Source organism: Lagenorhynchus albirostris, chromosome 5 (assembly GCF_949774975.1).
Source record: "Lagenorhynchus albirostris chromosome 5, mLagAlb1.1, whole genome shotgun sequence".
Lineage (NCBI taxonomy): Eukaryota > Metazoa > Chordata > Mammalia > Artiodactyla > Delphinidae > Lagenorhynchus > Lagenorhynchus albirostris.
Genome location: NC_083099.1, coordinates 108793466 through 108805992, shown reverse-complemented (window position 1 = coordinate 108805992; position 12527 = coordinate 108793466).

The window sequence follows — 12527 nt, the reverse complement described above, 5'->3', positions numbered from 1 at the left end:
AGATGGTGGAAGTGTCCACCAGCTTCCCTGGGTTCTAAGGAGGTTACAGCCAGCACATACATGCATGTTAATTAGAAGCTGGAACCTCAGGCAATGGCTCTTAAAGTATGCAGTCAAACCCCTTGCTGAGAAAAATTTGGATATGGGCATTTTTGCCTGCTCCCTATGCTTTGATCCCTTGGGGGATAGCCATAGCTGTGCCCATTAATAACTACCTTTTTTGACATATACCTGTGAGACTCCTGAATGCAAGTCCCATTAGCTTTCAAAGCTAGGTGATTTGGAGGCCTGCCCCTTAGGTGGAGCCTTAATAGTTGGAGCACTAGATGTGTAGTCCAAACCATTTTCTCCTCAGGGAAAATCTGCAAGCTGGGGGTTCCCTTCCTATCAGCAGTGCTGTGATGGTGGTGGGGTCTATGGCAACAGTTTGTTTCAACATTTTGATATGGATATTTTCTCACTCACCCAATGTGTAGGTGTCACTTAACTAGTTTCTGGATTTCTCTTAGAGGGAATTGTCCTGTGTGTAGCTGTATATTCAGTGAATCCGGAGGAAGAGAGAAACTGGGGAACCTCCTATGTTACCATCTTGGCCTGGATTCTGAACTCTATTCTTCTCTTCTTTTGTTTTTTTAAGCCCAAAGGGATTTTTTTTCCTTGTATCTCTTAGTTTATCTGGATTTGTGCAAACTTGCACACACACACACACACACACACTCACATATCTGAGAAGATCCTTCTATTACATGAAATGTGTTCAACTAAATTCAAGAAATTCTGGTTATGCGTAGAAGTAGTAAGTCAGCAAAATGAAAGAGTAACTCAATACTAGAGCATCTTAGTATTTCAAGATTTTTGACAGACTTCAAAAATGTTGTCAAATTATTATCCAGGGTTTTGAACTAGAAGGTTTTTAGCTTTGAGAAGGCTTTAATGGTAAGAATCAACCATCATTCACTGAAATAGATAAAACTATGAAGCTAAAGTGAAATTGATTTTCAAAGAGCATGAAGAAAAGCATTCTATCCATGTAGGAATTTTCAGATGGAGAAAAATGCTTCAGAAATTACCAAATGCCTAAAAAAACTCAGGCATCTGAGCACAAGGATGAGAAAATGATTGAAAGCTCTAGAACTGAATGCCCCCAGGAAACATTAAACTTGCAGTTCTATGCAAATACATTTTAGCTCTTCCTCTTTTAGCAGACACTGAAAATACAGATTTTTCCAAAGATTTATAAAGTAGAAGATCAAGCTTGATTTCCTCCAGATTTGTCAACAGAGAAAAAACCTAATGATGACAGTTACAAAATAAATACTTTGTCTAAAGGAATATATTTACATATATCTTTTAAGACAATCAGCAATGAAACATTGCAGTATGTTTCATCAAATGAATGATTCATTCATTTAATCGAAACATATTGAGGACATATGATATACCTGATATTGTTCTAGTTACTGAAAATGCATGAGTATAAAAAATCCAAAGTCCTAGCACTCATGAAGCTTACACTTTATTGGACAAAACCAGAAAAATACACAAATAAATACATAACATTAAATATGGTGATCAGTGGATGAAGTAAATTAAAACAATATAAGGCTATAGAGAGAGACAAAAGAATTAGTTGGTTACAACTGGTTAAAGAAACTAGATATCCTATCAACAAATGACTAGCAGTATACTTCAGTAGCTCAGAGGAAAACTAGCTAATTAGTGCTCTCTCTCAAATCTCCAGATAGATAGTACCCTCATGTCTATTCCTAAAGTAAATATATGTTGTTTCAAGTCACTGAGTTTATGGTAATATTGTTACTGTCAAAGAGAAATTGTAAAATACATTTGTTAAAAATAATAAGGAAGATCTTATTCAAGACTATTGTAATACATGAGAGAGATAGAACTCAATTCTGCTAAAATAAAAGAAGTTATTTTAACTCAAGTTAGCTGATGGAAAAGTATGGGAAAGAATTAGGAAGAAGGTTGATCAAGGTGATGAGGCCATCTGCCATCTATGTTTGCTGACTGGCACTTATGAACGTAGGCTCCTTCACTCAACAGAGACTAGGTGATAGAGGTGCTATCTTTCTTAATGATTAAATTTCAAAGGGACTTTGAAAAAGACATTCGATTTACATTTAAAGGGCAGAGAAAGAATTTACAATTGTAACTTTTCTAAAGTAAATGCTTTAAGAAAAGGGAGGTCAAGGGCCTCTAATCAGGAAGAAACTTGTCTGAAGTTTGGTAAAACTGAAGGGAACATTTGGCCATATTTGTCATCGCATAGCAAGAGATTACTTATATATTACCTTCCAGATATCATCATGTAACACAACTCATCTACTTCTCATAGAGATGACATAGGGTTCTTCTTTTATCTAGCTGGTCCCAGATGAGTCACAACACCAAAGAAGAAAAGTTGCTTTCGATGTATGATCTCTAGGACATTTGAAATGCTGATCAATCATCAGCCAACTGAGAACCTATCATAACTTATGCTTATAACTTATGCTTATAACTTATGCTTAAGCTTATAATAAATAAGGTATATCCATAGATGTACCTATTTAACTCGGCCTTCTAGAAATCCTGACAATTGATCTTAAAATAGTCCATGATGACTAAAATATCTGGCAGTACTTCTTGGGTGAGAGTTCAAGCCATCTCTCAGCATTGTTATCTTAGAGCAATTGTTTTATTAGTCCAATTATTTATGACTTTATTTTCCTCTAGAGTTTAAAGTTTCCAAATTTTCTTGAAAGAGATTTCCTGCTAGAATCTTTATTTGGATCAGCAAGTCCATTTCATGATTATGAAGAGCTTCTAGGAATGTTATTTTAGACTGACTTAGACCCTTAGACGAGCTCTTAAAATCCTTTCAGAACATAGCATAGCATAACTCTGGCATAGCAGGGTCAGGGATGATCAAGCTATCACACATGTTGTCAGTAAATATTACTGGGATTTATGTCCCCAAAATATTCTGTATCCCATGAGCCTGTTATAGGATATATTCTGCCATCAAATACAACTCTATCTCACAAAGTTTCCTGTAAACGTCCTTTGTCAAACTTAACAGGGGTAATTTTGATAACATACAGAAAACAAATAACATCCAAAATCTTATCTCTTAATGTTATCCTAATTTAACTTCCACTTTCCTTAAATAGTTTTGGTCTAAATTCACATTTAGCATAATCAGAGGAGTAAACCAAGCTTTGACATTAGACACATGTCAGCAATCTTTTTCTCCTCATCCTAATGTATCATCATGGACTGTGGTCCCAAAGGGTGCAGAAGCTCTGCTAGTCCGAATTCTCCACCCTATGTTACTCATTTGTGGTATTTCTCTCAACTTATTTGTAAATTAATCACAGTGGTAATAAAACCTATAAGGCACAATCTGATAGCTAATTGTTTTTGGCTAACCCAAAGTTAAGTCATCAGGATATATAATATCATTTGACTTCTCCAGATTATCCAAGTGTAATATTTAGGCAGACCTCATAAATCAGGAGAAATCTAATTTCCCTTCTGTGAAAATGACAGTCTCCACAGGAGCTTTCTCTCAGCATCAGTCATTAGACAGTACCAGATATGATACAAAGAGTAGACAGGATTATTCTCTAGATCTGAGATACGCTCAAGAAAATGGCATGATTGACTTCATTCCTAGTACTATGACTCACTTAGGGGCATTCCTCCTGTTCACAGGATCTTCTCTGTTCCCAAATATCATCTCTTTGATCAATACCCCTCTCTCCTTGCTCAGGCTTTCTCCTCTGGGCTCAACTGTACTCCTTACCCATCGGGCAGACAATACAGAAAGCTGACTAACAATTTTTATCAGACCCACTTGAGATGGATGCCAAATGACTTGACTAGGAAAAAAAAATTCACAGTACTGTCTCTGTTGATCGTCATGGACTTACAGTCACAGTGAACCCCAATTCACTCTACATGGAGTGAAGTGATGATACATTCTACAGTACATTTAAGAACAGAAGCTGTCAAATGTAACAGCATATGTAATATGTCTTGTGTATTGATATTAATCTCTTGGGATTTCTATAGGTCCACCTGAGCCTGAGACTCTGGGATCAGACAAAATCAAAGAAAAGTTTTTGAGGTCAGAAAGATAGAAAGTTCTGTAGTTTCATCATCCCCCATTTCTCATTCTCATGTGTAGTCTTTGAAACCTTTCCATTCAAGGCCCTGGATTAATTACTTTCATATGCAACATGAGAACACAATCATTTAAATAATTAATCTATACTTTTAAACATTTTCATCACTTATTTTTAGTAACAAGTGCTTCAATTACTTATTTTAATTTTAAATGAGATCAGTGTTCTGAGGGTGTGATAGGAGTACAGTTCATCCTGGTAGTGTTTCCTTGCCTTTTTTTTTTTTTTTTTGGTATATTGGTAGCAACAAAGTGTATAATATGATTAAAAGAAATATATTCAGTAGTCTGAACTGATAGAAAATTTGCTCTTTCAAACTTTTACTTCTGTTACAAGTAAAGCATAAAGTAGAATAAGTGTCAATCCCAGTTAACAACAATTTGCAGAGGTTATCATTATAGGTCCATGGAGCTATATAGGATATGGTAGAGCTCTTGACTGTGGGGAATTACTTGTCAAGCCATTTTCAGTGAGTTCTCTCCTGTCAAAAATGGGTATAGTTTCTTCTCCTTATAGCAGTTTCATAGGATGCCAGGGTAATATGTGTTCTCTCTGTCCATCAGTGTATGGTATGAGCACCTCCATTTCTGAATGTTTCATATACCTAGAGAGAAAGCCTTGGAGGTCTGACAAAGCCATCTGCCTTAGCATTGTAATCCCTTTCTGAACTGGCAACTGACTTTTGTTTGTGATTGTTTGTCTGCCACACACACATCCACCCACACACTGTTGTCTACATGAACAACTTTCATTCTTTCTGTAAATTCCCACAGATGTTTCCTTTACTGAGAATCCCATAGGATGGTGCTTTTACTGTCTAGGCATCTAACATTCTGCTTGCCTATCCATATTACAAGGCCACTAGCTACTGTCCAACAATCTGTGAGTATTCAAACAGTGCCCTAAGCACCCAAGCCAAATTTCTCTTCACCACAAAATAAACAACTCTCAGCTCTGACCTTCTGTCACTAAGATTTTACCATCTGCAGGGCATATCGCAGATGATTTCCAACCAACAATGAAATCCGCAGTTGGGAACCTGGAAGTCTGTTTTGCCTCAGTTTGGGAGAATCATATTGTTCAGCTTATGTAGCAAAGAGGGCAGAGAAGTCCTTGGAGTGCTGTATATTCAGTCCTATGGGCAGTGAATTAATATTTTCATGAACAAGGTGGATCCCTTTGAACATCTCCTGGTTAGTATGTCCAGGAATATATTACTTTCATCTTAGGAGTAATCTTTACTGGGCTTCTTCCTCTATATTTGAATATCTCTCATATCATCCGAGCCATGATCAGTATTTCTGGCTCCTGAATAATCTGATGCACTTTTATGGTTAAGGCAATTTACACAAACATCCCATAACCAGGTAGTGAGTGTCTGTTTAATGGGCTGTGAAAAGCAGCTGCACAGGCTGCCTTTAGTAGAGAACTCCCAAGAATTTCACAGACTGCCCTGACACTTGAATTTTAGTTAGATTTATCAGTTAGTTTCTATTTGTAGTATGAGTGACTATAGTCTTTAACTCTTCCTGTGCTTCTTCCTCAGAGGAGGCAACTCATGATATAATCAATGTTGTGCATTAAAATATTTTAAATGGTTACCAAGTCCAAACCCTGTCTCACTAGATTACAGCAATTCAAATATCACTGTAGCAAAAACAATAACCGTATACCAAATTCCAACCTAGAAGAATGCCACATGGAGTTGCAAGATAAAATACATTATTTGTACCATGCAATATCTAGGACACACTTAAACTAAAAAGAAAAAAAAAATTAAATCTGAATTTCAAATTTAACTGGGCTTCTATGTTTTATTTGCTAAATCTGGCAGCCTTACCTCTGTGCCTGGATGGACTCCAAATTTGTATGGAAATAAAGGCCTTAACCTTGTGACCTGCTGTCCCACTTGGCTTGTTGTACTTCCTATGGAGCCTACCCTATATCAAGTACAGCTGAATCAATCTAAGGAATAACCTTGTTTAATTCTGTTCGTCTATTGTCAAACTCCTGGAGTCATCTGTTTTGCATACTGCCTATATAAGACTGATAAAAGGACTTTAGGGGGGATTAAAAATCTCCCTTCAACCATTCCCTTAATCATAATAGTGATCTCTCATAGACCTCTGGAATACTGTATTGCTTAATATTTGCTGTCGAGGAGAGTTGGGATAAGTTCAATATTTAGTTTGATCAGTTAACTGGTTGAAGGACTGAATTAGTCTATGGAAAGGGGAGGGGAAACATGCCCTATTCATACACAATATCCACCCAAATTATCCACTCTGGCAAAGTCTATGTGACCACAGGCTAATCTCTCCAGTATAACTTTATAATTTGTTTTTCAAGTTTCACTTTAATTTCCTCTACCACACATCTTCATATGCTCCCAGTATAGCCTTAAGGCCCATCAGAGTGCCATTTGTGTCTAACAGAGGGATTATATTTAACTCTTGTATAAAATCTAAAATGTGTTGCATACTATCCCCTGAATATGTTGATAGTGAGCAACTGACTCCTTAACGGGAATCCTGTCATTTCTCTTTTTTATCCCATTTTTTGAAAGCCATCTCAACAAACAAGTCCACCCAGTTGTGTCAGGTATATCTTAACATTTTCTTCTCTATCTTTTCTATTTCCTCCCATTACACAGCTTCTTTTGAATGACTGGCATATTTTTCATATCATGCAACTTCCTATATGGAGAACAACTCAGTGAGTTACTGCCTCTTATATATTCACTAGACCCAAAAAACAAGGTTACAGAAGGCACAGAAGAGTGGGGAATCTTTTGTCATACTATAATATATATCATAGTCCCTGTGATTAAATGTGTCATCATAAAGCCAGTTTAGAATTGCCCACATTTATAACATTTATCTTACCTCAAAAGGAATGTAGGCAGTTACCCATATCAGAGTAGATCTGGCAAATTGCCTAATCACCAGCTGTAGCAAGTTAATAAATAACCACTACCCAGAAATGTCTGCTCATACAAGTTTACTTAATGTCTGCTCATACAAGTTTACTTACCAACTTAAAGAATTTTTTTCAATTTAGCATTTTCTGGAAAGAGAGATCCTCCACCCCACCCTATAGTTATTTCTAAGAATTTAGGCATCTATGCCAATAATGATTTGCCAGGCTTCTGCTATAAAGAACCCTAATTCTTTAACAGAATAGCCTTGGAATTTCATGGTCACCTGATCATGACCTTCATTCTTATATACCATACCATTTAATCAGTGGTCTTCATTAAGTTAGTTATAAATATACTAGTCCCTCAGATGGCTGTGGAATCATAAGAAGCCTTTTCCACTGACTGGAATTTCTGATATTATTTATTTTTCTCCTATTAAGAAAGCATCTTTCAGACATCTATTTTTGAGTTCCACTGCTCACAACAGGTAGAAAATTGAAATTTTTGTTAATTTCCCTTTCTGCCCAGCAGCATGTTCTGTGCCCACCCATTTAGCTAGTTCTCTGAGTTTAAGTCTAATTTTTCTAAATTCCATTGGTCAGACTGTCCCACAAAACCTGCCTCAAGTCTTTCACACTTCATATCAAAGATGAGTAGACACCATCATGGCATCAAACTCTCATCTTGTTTTCCATCTCATCCTGATTGTGACCAATGGTGACTTAGACACTTATGAATTGTGGGTCTGAAAGACAGTCATTCACACAGTGCCACTCTGTGTTAAGAAAGAGATAGCTTGCCACATTTAACTCAGAAGAATCAAATATCTTCCCCAATATCAAACTAAGAATTGAAAGGATTTGATTTAATCCCCAGACACTGGCATGTCATAGAGACTGTTTTAGCCTCAAAAACAGCTCCCCTCATTCTTTTTTTGCTGTGTTTAGATGTAATCTAGCTTTTCAGGCCTTCAGGAAATGAATGTAGGACATCACTTACCCAAAGGGAAAGATTTTCAATTAATTCTCCAAAAATTACATACTAGTGGTATTTTCCAGTGTGCCATGGCCCCTAAAATTTATAAGTTCTGTTTAGCTATTATAAACTAAAGTGATCAACTAAATCCTAGTAAAGGCATTACATAAATAAGGATTCCCCATTATCTCCATTATCTTTTCATGAAAAAAAGGCCATTAAGAGTTGTGATTAGCATGTGAACAATGAAATTTGTCCTCATCATTTTTTCCCTTATTTTTTCCTCTCTTTCTGGGGTCCCAAATGTAAGAAAGATGAGTTACAGCTAGTTGCTAATCTTCTACTTTAATCATGCTTGAAACCAGAGGCATAACAATGAAAATAAATTTTACACATATTTAGTTATATATCACTTATTATAGGCCGGACACTGTTGTAAGCACTTTTACAAATAATATCCCATTTAATTCAATATCAATAAACAACTCTATGAAGTACTTGTAATTACTTTATTATTATTACTATTATAGCCATTTTACAGATGAGGAAACTAAGACATGGAAAGGTTAGTAACTTGTCCAAGGTAAGTAGAAGAGACAGATTTGAACCCTAGTATCTGACTTCAATATTCACTCTTAGTCACTATGCTAAGCTACTTCTCCTTAAAATAACTATGTATCAAGTTATTATTGCAAATGCAAATTTCTTGGCATATTTAAGAAAAAGCATCATGCAATATTTAGTAAACTAACAGTAAGAGCTTTGGGTTTTATTCTGGCAGTGAAATCATCTGAGTGACCTTTGCTATGCCCATTCATTACCCTTTGTGTCATTTTTCTCATCCAGACAATATGGGAGATGCTCATGAATGTGTAAGGTTTGATGAATCTCACATGCAATGTAAGCTCCAGGATAATAAGATACTCTGGTGTAAGAGTGCCCTTTCACTGGTGATAAATATAATTTCTGACTCCCCAAATGTGAAATGTGCTAAGGTCAGACATTAAGGGAAGATGGAACAATGGAGGCACAAGTACTGATTTAAGAAGAAGTACTCTGTACTATGTTATAAACAAAAAAACACACACATATATATATATATATATCTCCAATATATTATATACATACATATATATAATTCATCCATTCTTTTACGTATTTATTCATCCAAAAAGTATTTATTGAGCATCTATCATACTATTGATGAGGTTTAGAACATGCTACCCCAAAATATGACACCTTAGCATATTAAATATCATAAGCTAAAGGAATTTTAAAAAAAACAAAAGAAGCAACATTAAAGTCACTCTGACCTTCTGACTTTACTCTTCTTCCCTGAGACAGGCTATAAAACTCCCATGTAAAATGTACCCTCCCTGTACCAGGAGAAGGAAGACCTGGGGAATCAGGGGCCAAGAAATCTGTACAAACAAAACTTATCAAACTAATCCTTGTCTTCCTAGTTACTTCATCATTTGCTAGCCCTAGATGAAATCCTCTGTACTGCCAATTCTTCATAATTTTTTTTCTAAAAAACAACTTCCTGCACTGGTCACTTCATCAGTTCTTTATTCTCTTATGAAGGCTCTTATGTGCATATAAGAACTTAATAAAATTTGTATGCTTTTCTCATTAATTTTTGTCAGTTTAATTTTCAGACCCAGCCAGGAACCCTGAGAAAGTGGAGGAAAACTTTTTTCTCCCCTATACTATTATGTGCCAGTTTGTTCTAGACACTGGGCATATGGGTTATTTTAGTTAAATATGGGTATATACCTATAATATATCTGAAGGTATAATTAAATTAATTTATATTTTTTTATGATCACATATATGTTAAAATCTACAGTATGACCAACACTTTAGCAAACTTACAAATGAATATTTCATTGTTTTATTTTTAAAAGTAAGTTTCTCCATGTAAGGGTAATATATAAAATGTTGAAAAGATGTATTAAATATTTTCATTCAACAAACAGTTATTAAGAGCTTACCACTTAGGCATCTTCCTACATGCCTAATTCAGGCATCTTACTAGATCTTGGGAGTATAAGAATTAATAAATTATGGTCTCTAGTCTAAAATATATAACATTCCCAGAAAGTCTGCCTGGGAAACTGCTTTATACAATCTAAATGACAAACAGTTGGGTATTAACTATCCATTAATTAATCATGTCCGTTACTCACTTAATTACACATATTGTTGGGAAACTGTTATTTGGACAAAGCAAGTAAAGAAGGCTTTTGAGAAGAGAATGGAGACAACTAGAGAGAGGTTAAAATAAGCCTGGAGAGTTAGGTAAAGACAAAATTATGTACGACCTTCTTCCTCAAGATTTTCCTTTTTTTCTAAGAACAGAAAGTCATTAGTTGTGAGGAGAAGATTATTACCATATATATGTTTCTAATAATAAGACTCAGTCTAGAAAACCAATTAGAGATAAAAGAATTGGCTGCAGATAGATCTATGCTGATTTCATGGACAAAATGGTTCAAAACTATGCTAACTGATTTCATCTCAAATTCTTGACCATAAATCTTAAGTGAGCCTTTGATGCTTTCTGCCATGCACACTACATTCCTCTAGTTACTACCTCTTCCATGCTTCTAGATGAATCTTTAAGAGTTCTCCTTTCTTCTCAAACCAGCAACACCTCCTCTGCTAACTTATTTCTCCACTGATGACCCTGCTTCTTCCTTCATTTTCAAGCAGAAGAGAACTTGCTCAAACTCCCACTACCATATGACTTGCTCTCCAGCAATGTACCCCAATTAGCCACCTTCTCTCTTTACACCAAAGGTGAATGGTTTTTGCTTTAGGCTAAGGACAACTACTCCACTTGTGTACCAGATTCCATTTGAGGAGCCAATATTGCCTATCCAAGGACTTAAGCTCAGCAAGGATATCCTCTCTCCCCTACACCATCAACTTTTCAACTCTACTGAATCATTCCTGTCAGCTTACAGGTAAGATGTTATCTCTGTCATCATCTAACAACCCTCTTGAGGTTTCATTGTTTTTAAAAATATAGAATAATTCCTTGGAAGTCACTGATACTTGCTTTCCTTGATACCTCTCCTCCTATTCATTCTCTCTTTTAATATTAAATAAATTATCTGAGCTCTTTACTTTTTTAACTTTTTATTATGGAAATTAACAAATATATAAAAAAATTAGAGGGAATTCCCTGATAGACCAGTGGTTAGGACTCGGTGCTCTCACTGCCAGGGGCCCAGGTTTGATCCCTGGTCGGGAAACTAAGATACCTCAAGCTGCACAGCACAGCCAAAAAAAAAAAAAAAAAAGCGAGAGAATTATATAATAATGGGTACACATACACATCACCCAGCTTCACTGATTATTAACTCACAGACATTATTTTATCTGTACCCCCACTCTCTTTCCTCATTTTAAATTGTTCTGAAACAATTTCCAGGTATAACAATTTATTCATAATGTTCCAGGATGTCTCTTTAAAGGACAGAGACTTTTTTAAAAATCCAAAGTATTTCAAAACAAAGAAAATTTATTTCTTCAATAATATTAATAAGTCCAATGAACTGTCAAAATTTCTCACAAATGTGTTTCATTCCAGTCTGTTTGATTGAATCAGTATCTAAGAAATTAATCACTTTTTTGTAACTGATTATAAACTTATTATTGTCTACTTTGGAATACAGATTCTGCCTTCATCATATTGTCTTTTTCCATTTATTTATTTTCAAAACCAAGTTATTTTTCCTACAGTCTGGTTGTTATATGTAGCAACCCTATGGTGCTACCTAACACTTTCTAGACTCAAGTTTAATTTTTTGCAGGACTACTGTACAGATGGTATTGTGAGCATCTATTACATCTATTATAAAGTCCATAATTTGTGACTGGATTTTTTTCATATCAGGAAAGTGACGATCACTGCTTAGTTTTATTAATTCATTAGTCATCCTTTCTGCCTTTAATTTCACACAAATTATGTTTTTGACCACAACTACATACAAACAGTTCTTGTTAAAGTCACCAGATACCTCTACTGTTAAACACAATGGTAAATTTTCTGTCCACAATTTATTTCAACCCATTGGCAACATTTGACGTAGCTGATAAATCCTCATGCTTTATAGGCTTTTATCATTGGCCCCCTCCTACCATACAAGCTACTCGTTCTGTTTTCTCTGCTGGCTTCCCTTCTTTCCAAATGTTATTCCTGGTGTTCCTTAGTCCTTAGATATCCTCTTCTTTTTATTAATAATAAGCTTATGGTTTCTCTCTCACCCAGTCTCATCACTTTAAGTGTCATGTATTGTATACTGACAACTCCAAAATTTGGATTTCCAGCTTGGGTCTTTTCTCTGAACTTCTTCACTTTTAGGCCCTTCATTTGGATGACTAATAAACATCTCAACATATTCATGACAAGTAATGGAATCTAGAATATATAA